Genomic DNA, 15,059 nt, shown 5'->3' with positions numbered 1-15,059 from the left:
AACCTCAGCAAATTTAATTGCACTGTGAGATTACCAAAATACCCTTTAGTCTTAAAGACGAAAATACCTCTTTTACAAACTAATTCTTAAATTATCTTCTAAGTGTGTGACTCGTAGGCTTCTTATCTTATCGGTAGTGAGTAGTATCGCGATTAATACCAATTAATCATCTCATTATACATAGACCAACATTGGCCCATAGCAAGGCATCATGGCCACTCGATAGATTCAGATTCAGCGAAATAGCTATCTATCAATGATATAGTTACCGTGCAATCAAATCTTTTTATCATTCGTTATCACATCAAGGTTGAGGTACAGAAACAGTGTCAACCTTCGTTATCCTCGATATATTTGTATTCAGTTACTAGACTAATGATCGGAGTAATAAATTGGATTAAGCAACAACTAAATCCCATTATGGCCACAGATTTTGTGTCATTGTCATTTACTGAATTGTGCAGTGAAATAACTTCTCCTGTACCCGAGAGTGATGAATCATTTGTCGATCTACCATAGTCTTGATACACTTCTCGATGTAGCTAATCACTACCGTTCTGATAGTCTTGAATAGGATAACGTCAGGCTAGTGTCAAACTACACCAATTGGTGCACAAGGCGCTCCGGTGATCTCAAGTCTAAGGATCACATGCACCATCATCCGTTAGAGGATTTATTCCATAGACACTACGGTTATCATCCATATGGAATCCTCTAGTGGGTTTGTCCAGTGAACTTGTCCACAACAAGCACCCATGTGTTGCACCAGGTTATCGATAAACAACCTTGACAAGTGAGATCAATCACTGTCTTTCGACATGATCATTCAACACTATGATATCTTTACCGTATTATCTATGTCCTTGGTTAAAATAATATTAGGGCTACAGACATTTCTAGAATGGCCACCATATGTGATCATAGGGTTCTTACTATCAAGATTTGAAACACTTGATACCCTTGTCACAGTTTTACCATCCTAAGGACATATATCAATACATATAACTATGATTTATATGATATAGTAGAATACCTTTTATTGATAAATAAAAATTATTATAAAGAGTCAATATTACAATAATTGATTGGCTTTAGGGCACCTACTCTAACAGGGTAATGGTTATTTGGTAGACATTTGAAAGTAATTGTGTCCGAAATGATATTTAATTAAGGGAAAAATAGTATAAAAATCAGATTACTTAGAGGGAGTTTGGATCATATAATGTTTTTTTATCTTAGTAATAAGATTACCAGAAAGAAAGATTATATTGTAGATTACTGGGTTTAAATTATTATTGTGCTTGGTTCAATTGGGATGTATTAATAATTAATGTGCTTGGTTGACAGTAATAACAGATGTCCTTAAATACCCTTTTACTAGAATGCCCTTGCAATGATTACTTGTAATACTAATTAATCTGTTTGGTTTGTTGTAACAGCAGATGTCTTGATTACATTTTACTAAAACGCTCTTTAGATGATTACTGGGTGTAAATAATTAACATGTTTGGTTAATAAAGGAAATTATCACTTAACAAAATATATTTTAGCCAAGTATTTTATTGTTAAGTTATTTATTGACAAATTTACACAGACTATTGAAACTCCAAAAAAAAAACCTATTGTATTTTCTGTTGGATATACATTCAACACCTAATCCTGGTATTGCAACAAATATAGTTGGCATCTCCGAATTTAAAACTTTATCTAAAACTCTGATTTTTGTATTACCACAAATTATAATTCGTACATGTTTATTTCTACTTTAATTCAATTGAAACCATTTTTTTTTTCAAGGCAACAGAAAAATTAACTTTTTTTTTTTTGTTTACACCATGTTTGGAATTTAGAAACAAGTTTGCATATTTAAGGAAATTTGTTAACTTTTTTCACTTATCCTGGGGCGAAACTATGTGTGAAAATTGTTAGAATTATTGGTGCATTTGTCATATCACATATTTCGGAGTACCTGTGCATTTACATTATGCTGAATCCATGTAATGTTCCAATAAATTAACTAGAAGCTGAATAATGATGCTCTTTAAACCTGTGAACCAATAATATTACATAATTTTGCACTTCGCAACAGTGAACATAATCACCACCATTTTTTAAATGAAATCCATTTTACATCCGCAACAACTAATTACACAATACTCAATACACAATAATTATACATAAATGAATAAAATGTAGGCTATGCTACTGAACTTCACACAACAGTTTGTCATGGAAGGCTATAAATTTAGCTTGTGTAAACCAATCATGCATCATCTGTGAAGAATAAAAATCAACAACAATAACCCACATATTATAATTGAATAGAGACTAAACAAATTAACTTGATCAATTAAAAGACTGTAGTACTTACAAAGTAAGGACACCCGTCATTGATTGAAAAATCTTCTAGGGCAGCTTCCACAAACTTCATTATATAATACAGTACGAAATATCCGTAATCCATCTAGTTTTGTTGTTGAGGCACCTGGTGAGTGCATTTATCGGTCACAACAAATTCATGAAATATGAACATATCAACCACTAATTACCATCAACCAACACAATATGCTGTTTTATCACCTTAGGCACTAGCAAAGGTAGTTTGTCAACCAATGCTGGGGCATTGTTCCTGATTCATAAATATCCCTCACAAACCTGCATAATTAAGCTTGGACAATTTGAAACCCATCCCAGTACCACATCTACAACAATACAATTTCATCATGTGCTGAAATGTGCTTGAAAATAATTGTGAAATAATCAAAGTTTACCGTCGAATTAGAGGTTGCAACGTTTTTTCGTTTTCTGATCCAAGCGAATCAAGCAGCACCATGCATTGAGTTTTAATTTCCAAGTTTACATCTCCACCAAAGTTGCACAAAATCAGTAAACTCCAATGACCCCTGTCAGCATAATTGTTGCATATTATCAATGTCAACTCTTAAGCAACCAAAATCACTCATGTCCGCGTTTGGTAAGTATAAAACCAATGCGTACAGCCACAATATCAAAAAACTCACCACAGGACTACAGGAATGAACACATATTTCCTTGAGAATATGTTCAATTCGTGAATCCACTTTAGCACGTTCCTTTTGTACACTTCTTTTGTGTACATAAAAAACCACATGCAGTCCAGGGTGACGAAATTGTGCAAGTTGTCTCCTTTCAAACTCCTCCACAAGTTCCTGCAGATCAGTACATATGCAGTCCCATCATATGAGGTAAACATATTATGTAAATATGACGTGAAGCATGTCAATTGCAAAACAGTTTTGTACCCCATGTGGAGGTCAAACATACTGCTGCTCAACATGCCCCCTCATCTTCTATTTGCCAATCGCCTACTTGACCTTCGTTGATTTATGGCACCTACATATATTCATCATTCATTTACATTAGCAAACCATTCCATACATCTTTCATAACTGAAAGCATTAGTCGGTTTAAGAGTTGCAAGGCTGGGTACCTTTGCATTTGCTGCCCTTTAAGGCTAAAGGCATCTCCTCATTTTCTTCATGTACCGAATGACTGGTCCCACCTACACCTGCACATCAATCAATTATGAGCTACGTTAATAAGCAGTATTCCCAACCGTACAACAAATTGACTCCATAACTATCCAATTGTAATACCTTTGACATTGCTATCTATACAAACTGTGTGGCTCTCTTGACATTGTTCACAAACTTTTGTGCTTTCTGTCATCACAACTGGGCAACGTGGTGGTTCTCCCATCGTTCCTGCAAACCAACCCACAAAACAAAGGACATCAAAGAGGGAAAGAAAACAAAAATTCTTGAAATGACAGTTTATAAATGCTAGAATACCTTCATCGTAATTTCCTAGGAACCTAAATGTTAGTTTCCATAAGTAAATGAAAATGCCACATTCAATATACTAAGACAACAAACATTAAACGCACATACATGTACACATCCTTTTATACTTCACTACCAAAGTTATAAAGTTTTTTACATTCCATATTAGTGATTCGTATCTTCCCGTAGTAACTACAATCATAGACCATTACCATCTAATTACTAGACAGACCTGGTTTCACAAAAAAATAACAAAAGACATCATCTTGTATGCTGTTAGAATATAGGCAAAATACAACTACGGGAATACAACCACTGTGTCAGATATCTAATAACCCTTTGCACAAAAAAGCAAAGCCTTTACAAGACTTCACTAGAAATCAAATGTTGGTCGGTACACATTACTTGCTCCAAGCTGCATCTTCACAAATTCTCTCTGCACGTGCATTGGTAACCCCAGCAAGATATCTATCTTGCGAGGTTCCTTGCAAATCTCCGTGGTCGCTGTCAGCATCTCAGTAACTGTGAATCCATCCAATTCAGAAATGATGGAATACACTTGCCCTTTACGGTCTTTCTCTTGGGTCTCCTTCTTGAAGTAGTCAGCAATACGCTTCAGCTCTGCTCGGGTCGCAGCCAAGGCAGTTTCAAACCTGCCCAATGTGGCATGCCAGTCTGTTACTTTTCCAGAATCTTTTTTCCTCCTTTTATTGCTGACCGTAACTCTGCTTTGACTAGCAACGACCACTTTACAAGTAGAATCAACCACATCATCCTTTGGTGGGGCCTTGGTGTACCCCTCGACATCGACCTCTACATCGGCATCGATGCCCATTTGTTCATCATTGTTCTTAGCACTATCATTATCTAAATCCTTAACAGCATCAGCTGCTGTCTCTGCACTAGCTCCATTGGCCCTGTCTTTGCCGTAGATTCTGACAAAGGAATCATAATGCACCCACGGTTTGTGTCACAGTGCTCTTGCAAAAGGATGACTCTACAAAATTTTAATCATCATAAGATATGCTGCATCTGTATCAGTACATATAAACGTGCAGTTTAGAGTTTAGAATTTACACAAATAAACCAATAGAAGCATACTTACCCGGACCCAGTCATCAAAGACATCCTTGGTACATGTAATGCATTTCTCCTCATCATTCCACCCGAAGCCGCTACCTTTCTCAAGCATCTTGTTGATTGTATTATATTGCCTCCTTAACATCTTTACCCTCGAGTCGATATGTGGTTGTGCCTTCAGACCGCAATGAGGAAGCTTTTCCCACATCATCTTTCCGACCTCAGCTAAGTAACCGCACTTGAACCCCTGTTCAGTTCTCCAAAGTGGCTGCTCTTTCAGCTCCAGCAAACACTCCACCAACACAGCGTCCTCCTTTTTTGTCCACTGTCGCTTACTTCCTTTAGCCTTTGCCCTACCTTTTCTGCCCCTTTTCATAGGCACAAGGTCGTCCTGCATGCTAATGATCCTGTAGGACTCATGGGACCGCGATGCTGACCTATTCATATTGCTGAAACAAAACAAAAAAAAGTAGATTAGTGATATTGTACAAAAAAGATCAGGTTACAACTTCGTTTATACACAGTGTCTGACCTACTGATATGTGCGAGTTGAATATTTTAAGTCAATCAGGACGAATAATACATGAACGGGATCACTTAACATTCAACCATCCACATTACGACAAATGTAAGTCAATGTACAAGTCCCCTAACAAAGGCAGATTAGTGTTTGGGTTCATTCATACATGGCAAATCAGAAAAGACATAAATTTAAAAAGTCACAATAGTACAAATAAACTAAACACAAGCACAATCATTCATTCCGCACAGCCATCCAAGTATTAACATTTCAACCGCCAAATTGTCTCTAAATGCAGTCCACGCGGCACTAGGCTCAACGTGCCTGATAAATTCTCCTTCGTCATCCTCTTGCCTTTCATCGTTCACCTCTTCCTGAAGCTTCGCTTCAACCAGGTCAATGGGCAACTCAGACCTTATGAAATTGTGCAAAAGACAAGATGCAATAATGATTCTACATTGAGTTTTGACGGGGTAGTAAGATGTGTCCTTCAATATTCCCCATCGAGCTTTTAGGATGTCGAAACATTGCTCAATACAATTTCTTGCTTGAGAGTGTTTCATGTTGAAAAATTCTTGTGGTGATGTCGGTTGGTGACCTTGTCGCCATTCACTCAAATGATATCGTTGTGCTCGATAAGGGGCCAAAAACCGTTCCCCGTTAGTGTATCCAGCATCGCACAAATAGTAATGCCCTAAAATAAACAATTTCAAGTCAATAACAATTACTACGTGCACTATTATGGCAGACCCTAACATTAAAAATACAATCTTTTTGTTATATTACCTTGGGCGACCTTTAATCCATTTCTCCTAGTAATGACATCCCTAAGAACTCTAACATCTGCAGCGGAATCTTCCCACCCAGCGAGGACATATATAAACTGCATGTCAGGTGTGCATACACCAAGGACATTAGTTGCGATTTCACTTTTCCTTGACCGATACCTAGGTATATCGTCAGCCGGCACGTGAACCTTTATGTATGTTCCATCTAAGGCTCCCAAACAGTTCTAACACAGAAGAACAACAACAATATTTTAGAGAAAAGACTAACTTTGATTTTAATAAGGTACTGAACTACATGTGCATTGTAAACCTAGTGATTACACTGTACCTTGGACCATTTCCACCGCTCATCGATTGAGTTCTCGGGAATGGCCTCTGGTTGTTTAAACAGTAGGGTATGCAACCTTAACACGACGTTCAGGACTAAGTGAAAATTGTGGCTTACCGTCTCAGTGGATCTACGCATTTGACGTTTCATTACTCTGGTCTTTTGGTTATGGGCAAGGATGTGAAGAAAGGTCCCAACTAATTCTTCTACGGATGAATGACGGGTTGATTTTAAGTTGCCATGCAGAGTAAGTAAATTACATAATTTGTGAAATACAACCCTATTCATCCTACAGCTCTCAAAACATAACTCATCACTTTGGAAAAGCATGGTGTGTAAATTGGGCGACCTAACCTTAAACCTAGACACAGACTCACTAGTATATGATATAGCAGCCCTACGTCTACCCCGTATATTAAGTGCATTAGCCAACCCAAGAAGGACGAGCATGGTGTACATGGTTTCCAACATGTCCAAATGGAAGACTAGAAGGGCAACCAAGTGCATCTTATGCCTGACTGTTAAACAGGCCATAGCTGTTTCACATAATTCATGGGTCAAAGCATAATGAAGTCAATCAAGCAGGTACAACAAAGAGAAATTGACTGTGAAGGGTACATTCAGAAATGATAGCATATGTTTTTACAGATACTCTTCAGCAAATTAAATAATTTCCTTCCTTATCATATCAGGGAAAGTGCAGATAGAACGGGTAGAAATAGAAGATAAAGAGAAAGTTGGACAGGATACATTCTCTCATGCATTAAATTAAAAGCCAACAATTATAGCATAACAATGTATTAAGGTCACATAACATCCAAACAAGTTAACCAGTTAACCCATAGCACAAATTGGTTTACCTCTTGAGTTCGGTTTCAAAGGGACTAAAAATACAAAGTAATTTGATATATGAAAACAATGCAACTCATACAGCTCAATCTTAAAATTAATATAAAGGATACATAAAAGGACACACGCACAACAAATACGAAAAGGTAGCCAAGAAAAGGTTGACACCATTGAGAAACTTAAGATGATGACACTTCAACAGATATATAAAATATCTGATAGAAATGCAGGGAATGGATTAGCTTCGAATGGGTTAATTCCATTACAAAGAATTACTACTTGGTGACAAAGTATTTTTCAAGCATAAAGTTTTCACTATCAAAACAAGCAGGAGATGTATAAAACAAAATATGAAGTCCAAGAGTGTCTGAACAGGATGAAATTGAACATATTGATAGGTAATAAAATTTCACCACTGGAGGTGCCATATTCCCATAAAAAATTTCAAGACCCATCCTAATTGTTCTTAACCATTTTACTTCACACCTAGTTTACTCAAAAGGCAAACATAAATCAGTGAAACCAAAAAAGATCACCAAGTTAGACATCAAAATCTTTCACAGAATTTTGTAGACCATGTATAGACACATAAAGATCCAATTGACCAATATTCCTATCACTCCATAACCCATAAACTAATGTATTCCTATACCAAACATATAAACTCTAAAGAATTGCAAGACACACCCCACTATACTAATAAGCTCCCTTAAACTAGACTACACTAACTAGATCAGTACTGTATACTAATATGCTCCCTTAAACTAGACAATACTAAAGCATATCAGTCCACTTATACTAATATGCTCCCGTAAACTAAACTATATACCAGATTTATAAAATTCAAAACAGTAGCATATTATCTTCATTATTTGTACTTTGTCATTCAAATCTTAATACCACAATAGCAAAGGATAGCCACTTACAGTCTCAACAACATAATAGCAAAAGCAACAACTTGGAATCTCAACAACGAGCAGAAATAGAGCATCAAAGACAGCAACTTAGAACCTTAGCAAAAAACAGCCTTAAAATCTTAGCAACAGAACAACCAAAACATCCTTAAAATCTTAGCAACGGAACAGCAAAAACATCCTTAAAAACTCAGCAACAGAACAACAAAAACAGCCTTAAAATCTTAGCAACAGAATAGCAAAAACATCCTTAAAAACTCAGCAACAGAACAACAAAAAACAGCCTTAAAATCTTAGCAACAGAACAGCAAAAACATCCTTAAAAACTCAGCAACAGAATAGGCACACAGCAACAGAACAGGTGGCGAGGCACTTATGAAGCAAATGGCGGAGATGGTGGACCAACGACAGACGGAAAATTTCAAAGTTAGGGTTTACGGTTGCAATCGAAACAAATAATGCTACATTCAAAGAAAAGAGGGCAAACCACATACTAGAAATAGCGATCGGACTGACGAACAAGATTGTAGAGCTATTTTTCTCCACTGGCGGCGAATGAGTTTAGCGCAGAGATCTGAGAACGAAATCGTGCCTGTTGTGCGATTTAGGAAAAAAAATTTCTTTTATCTTGTAGTATTATTGAAGTTAAAGGGCATATTGGTCACAATATGCAAAAATCTGAGGATAATATGGGTACACAAATCAGCGTGGCATTTCTGAAATAAATGATAAAAATCTGGGTAGTTTCGTCCGAAAACAAAAAAACTGAGGACATATACGTCTGTTTATACAAATTGGCTATTTTGTAATTATTAATAAACCAAAGGATATTTTCGTCAGCATAATATACTGTTTAGGGGCAAGATTGGACATAAATTATGATTACCCAGGTAACGTTTTAACACCAGCCCCCCATGAGGTACAAATATTCCTGACAATTTACCCCCCTTTGAGCACTGTTTGTCATCTTATTTTCCCGTAATATTTTTTTACAAAAATGCCAAACACGGTAATCTGCTCAATTAAACAAATATTACCCTTGTTAAAAAATTTAAACCCGATCCAAACGGGCCCTTAGTAATCTTTTAATAACACCTCCTGGGGAAGGTATTGGATTACCCCTTTCATTACCAACAATAAACATTATTTGCAATAAAAGATACCCGTAATATTTTATTACTTGCAAACCAAACAACGAAATCTTGCAAAATAAATAAAGATTACCCCTATTATCTTATATGACCCCGATCTAAACGTACCCATAGGGGGTAATGAGATTACCCCCAGGAGGTGTTATTAAAAGATTACCGAGATAATCTGATTTTTATAACTATTTTGCCTTTAATTAAATACCATTTTGGACAAAATTACCGTCAAATCTCTACCAAACAACCATTACCCAAACTCCTTACATTTGAGAATCTAGCTAAAACACCCCAGCCATAAAAAAGTTTAAATGTTAACAAAATATCCCCAACCAACCAAGACCACTGCCAGTCACCGGCGGTAGTCGCTGTAATGGCGCACAACCAGAAACAACCTTATTGGGGCACGATTGGCCAGATCCTGTCGGTCGTGCGCCATTATGGCAACTGCCAACAACTGCCGACGATGGTGGCTAGCTGTTGGTAGTAGGTGGGGGTGACTTTGCTACAAATTAAAGTTTTATATGTTTGGGGTGTTTTAAAAAAATTTCAAATGTAGGTGGTTAAAGGAAATAATTCAAAAAATAATAATAAAAATAATATTTAAAAAGGAGGGCAATTTAGTAATCTATATAACATACTCACCCATTTATCCTCTTAGCCAAACATATCAATATAACATACTCACCAGTTTATTCCAACCAATCAAACTCATTTCCCTAAACATTCTTAGTAATCTTTAAGGTGATCTATCTTTCCATTAATATAGTATCCCCTATAATAAAACATTATATGAACCAAATGCATCCCAAGTATTAAGAGGTTATGTTAATGCTGCGTTTGGTTAGGGCCTTGGAATATTACTTTGTTAAATTAGAGTGGGCGTTGACCCACCTTGTCGGAGCCCCGCCTTGCCCCACCCCGCCAACAATGGGTTAGGGGCGGAGGCAGGTCTAAAAAACACTCGTCCTAAAGGGCGAGACGGGGGTGGGAATGGCCCTGGACCGGCCTGGTGGGAATGGCCCTGGACCGGCCTGACCTACCCTGCCCCGTCTTAGGCCGGTACTTGGTTTGCCTTTGGCCCCATTATCACCCTGCCCTGCCTCATTCCCGGTTCTTAAAAACATAGTGTACTAATACTATAGTTCTAATTAGAGGTGGGAAAGGCTTGGGCCCAATCGGTCTTGGGCTTGGGCCATCAAGGTCTAGGCCCAAATTAGGCCCAGTCCTTGAGGGCTTCGGCCCAAATAATCATGGACCGATCCTAGGCCCATGAGATTTCTCACGGCCTGGATCGGTCCTTAGGACTGGTCATAGGCCCATAGGACCGGTCCTAGGATTGGTCCTATAGGCCTAGAAAATTACATTTAGCCTCCCTAATTTTTTATATCTTTTGGGCTAAATAAAAAATTATGTAGAGGGTTTATGTAATTTTCCAAGGGTGCTTTGTAAAGTTTTTAATTAATTAGTAAATAAATATAAATCAACGGTTAATTGGTTATAAATTTATATGGTTTTAATTTAAAGAGATAATTTAATTTTAGCATAAATATAATTTAAACTTAAACAAATAAACAATTAAATAAATTTGTTTCTTATTAAATTATTAATTTACATCCTCTAAATTTACAACGCTCTTTCTGAAGAAGATGAGTACTTCGGGATCTTCAGGATGGTGCTATAGTCTTCTATCTACATGAGTCCAATCCTGTAAGCATGTAATGATTTCAACCATCTCATTGGTTAAAAAGCATCTTCTGTCTTCAATAATCTGACCACTAATTAAGAATGCTGACTTGGATGCAATCGTGGAAACTGGCACATATAAAATGTCACGTGCCATTTGGGCTACAATAGTAAATTGACTTGCATTTTGGTTCCACCATTGAAGCACATCCATCTCGTGTTTCTCCCTCTTGGTCATGTAGGACATGTCCATTTACGGATACCATTGTAGCTCACTTGGTCTATGTCTGTACGCGCTGGAGCTGCTACATCCACCACCACTAGTACTAAGTTTCATATATGTCTAGATGCTCGATCCTTGTTGATGAATGTCTTCATCAACTTCTTACTGCTTGTCTCTGATAGGCGTTCTAATGTACCTATTCTGATACAAAGAAAAAAGACTTTCCAATTTTCTATTAAATTCTATCAAATAAGAACTGTAGTTATAATCTGAATGTTGGCCTATCTCATTAATTATACAAGTAAATACGTTTAATCTAAACCTAGGATCTACAATAAGACCGAATCCATACAAGAATGAAATATCTAACCAATATTGCCAATATTTTGTTTCCATTTGTGAAACAATGTGGCTTAAATCTTCATTATATCTATGTCTAGCAAAAGTTTTACAAATTTGAAGTAAAATATCTAATGCTAAATTAGTAGTAGGATAATAAATATCACTAAATGTATTAATGAAATCGTAAAAAACTTTAAGAAATGAAAGAAATATACTACAAACCATCCAATCATCATCGTTGACGACTTCGTCCGGTAGTTCTTCCAATTGATGAAATATGTAATTTGTCTTACGGTTGGAATAAATTTTTGCAACATCAAGTACGTTGAGTTCCAACGGACAGGCATATCGCAACATAGCTTCTTCGGTTGAACTCGTGGCTCCTCTTGGCGACAAAATTTGACATACTCATTCCATCTTGTATTGCTACTGGCAATGAATCTGATAGTCACGCGCACCTTATCAATCATCGCATGTATAGTTTCTAAACCTGCTTTAACAATCAAATTGATGATGTGGCAAGCACATCTCTGGTTAAAAAAATTGCCTTCACCAAGCGGATCCAATCTTTTGAAATAAAGAAATTGTCGCGGTGTTAGCAGCTGCATTATCAAGCGTTAGCGCTACAACTCTCTGAGTTAATAAATAATCTTGCAAAACTTCAATAATTGTAAAATAAATAGTGTTAGCACTATGTTTAGCATATAATGGTTTAAAACCTATCAATTTTTTTTTTCTTTTGTAAAGCCCAATTATGATCTAGGTAATGTATTGTGACACTCAAAAATATGTTTTTGATCTAGCAGCCCATATGTTGAAAGTAAGTGCAATAGAAATATATAAAAATTTTCAAATTCTTTTTTAAGTTTAGCACTTATTTTAGTATAAAGTTTTTCTATATCCTTTCTAGTTGTAACTCTACTAACAGGTCTATATTGTGGACAAAAAGCCTTTTTAATCATATCAACAAAAATTACATTTTCAGATAAAGAAAGGGGAGAGTTCGTGGCAACTATGTATTTTGCTACTTCCTCTCGTGCAATCTATGCATTGAATTGCCAGTTTGAGAGAGTTGAGGTTTGTGGATTAAAATTAAGTTAAGTTTGTACTTGCTTATCGGTTGAAGTTGAAGTTGAACCTTGAGGCTTGCTTGTGTTTGATTGGACATAGTCCCGACCATCTCTGGATTTGGAATTGCTACGTCTGGAAAAGGTGAAAATGGATCGAACCATTCCATTTCTCGGGTGTATGGAGGAAGTGGAACATAATACTCATTTGAGGATGATGATCATCTGAATACATAAATTAAGGAATCCATTATGATAAAATAACAAATAAATAAAACGGATGAAATTGAATAATAGATGATATTGAAAAATGAAAGAAATTGAATAATATAAATAATAAAATGAATAATAGAAGATATTGAAAAATGAAAGAAATTGAATAATATAAATAATAATATGAATAATAGATGAATAAATATAAATATAAATTGAAGAGAGTTTGGGTAGAGAGAATGAGAGATTGAGAGTTGTGAGGAAAATGGGTGGAAAAAAGGGGTTATTTGTAGTTTAGGTTTTTTTGGGGTGGGGAATGATATAAAATAAAACCTTCCCCCCCCCCCCCCCCCCCCATTTGACTGTTGCTCAATGTTGAGTAGACCATTGGCACTGACTGTTAAGGCAATGGTCCAATTTTTTTTTTTTTTTTGTAAAATTTTATTTTAACCTCTATATTTATTATCAATTCATATAAAATATGGGGGTTATAGATATTTGTCAGGGGTTTAAATGTACTTGGGGAGGAGGTTTGGACTCGGGCTTGGGGCCGGTCCCTCCTCCTGGGGCTTGGTCCGGTTCTAGGCCCAGGCCTTATAGGACCAATCCTTGGGTGGACTGGTCCTATAACAGGTTTTTTGGGCCCGGGCTAAAATTCCCACCTCTAGTTCTAATTAAGTTTTTCAATGTAAAATTTGCTTGTTTGAAAATTTTCATAGAATTAATCATCTGGTAAAATTAGTTCATATTTTTGTAACAACTATTATGGTCAAACTGTTTACCGTAAAAAAAAAAATGTGAATAATTGAAAAGTTGCCTTCCCAACCTAATCCATATTTAATTTGTATAATCATGTTATTGCAACAACTTAAATTGATTCTTTTATTTCAAATATGTGAATATATATTTTTTGACTCGTTTAACTTCAAAATTCGTTAAAAACTATATACTTAATTATTCAATAATTACCACCATCAAAGATGGTATTTTAAAAATTTATTAATAATTTGTTTAATTTAAATAATGAGCATGACATCATTACATGCTGATTGTACTTTTTAATATAGTACATCATTGTTAACAATATGAGTTAACGACTTAATGTTACTTTCTCACCCATACACTTTTAAAATATTATTTTATTATACAAGTTTAAATTCTGACAGCAAACAGAGAGCAAACTTGGTCCAGATTGTTGGAGCTTTTGAAGAGGGGAGGCCGATGAGTCTTTTGGTAGTGGAAGGTTGGGTATTGGTGGTTGGGATTGATCGAAATTTAACTTGGGAGGGGTGGTTGCACATACCCTAATTGCTCGATTGCCAGCGATTGGCTAGGTCGGCTGGAGTAGGGTTTGAGTGGTTTTAGTGAGTGATGATCGGGGAAAAGAATGGTGGTGGTGTAGGATTCGGAATCAGAAACAAAATATAAATTTGGATAGTAAAATAGTATTTTAAAAGTTTGTGGGTGGAAAAGTGTCATTAAACCATTTTTTGGGTGGGAAAAAGTTGTTTACTGTAACTATATTGAGATATAGAATTGAATCAATTGATATCTCAACTTTATATAGGTAATATTACATTGTACATAAGGTGCTTTTGTTTGGGGAAATTCTTTATCATTGAAAATATAGGATTACTATTGAGATAGATTACCTTGAAGATTAATGGGAGAATGTTATACTAATATGTTTGGTTAGATTGGTGAGCATAAATAATTAGAATAATACTACACCAACAACCCTCTCTCACAACCCCAATGTGGTAGCTCGCAATTGGTCAGTTTACAACAGGTCCTATATGGGTCCCACTAATTAATTACAAACTGACCAATTGCAAAATGCCATACTAGGGTTGTGAGAGAGGATTGTTGGTATAATATTACTCAAATAATTAATATGTCAATAACACTACACATACAATACTCCCTTACAACATCCTTTTACAATTTGGCATAGCATCTGACATGGCAGTTGCCACCCCATCTGCCATTTCACCTAGAAGCCACGTCATTCCCCCCAAAAAACAAAAATCCTACCCCAAATTTCACGGCGCTGCCGTAGACCTCCAGCCATGACATCCACACC

Source organism: Pistacia vera, unplaced genomic scaffold, assembly GCF_008641045.1.
Source record: "Pistacia vera cultivar Batoury unplaced genomic scaffold, PisVer_v2 Contig647, whole genome shotgun sequence".
Lineage (NCBI taxonomy): Eukaryota > Viridiplantae > Streptophyta > Magnoliopsida > Sapindales > Anacardiaceae > Pistacia > Pistacia vera.
The sequence above is the reverse complement of the archived record's forward strand: the minus strand, read 5'-3'. Positions refer to the sequence as shown.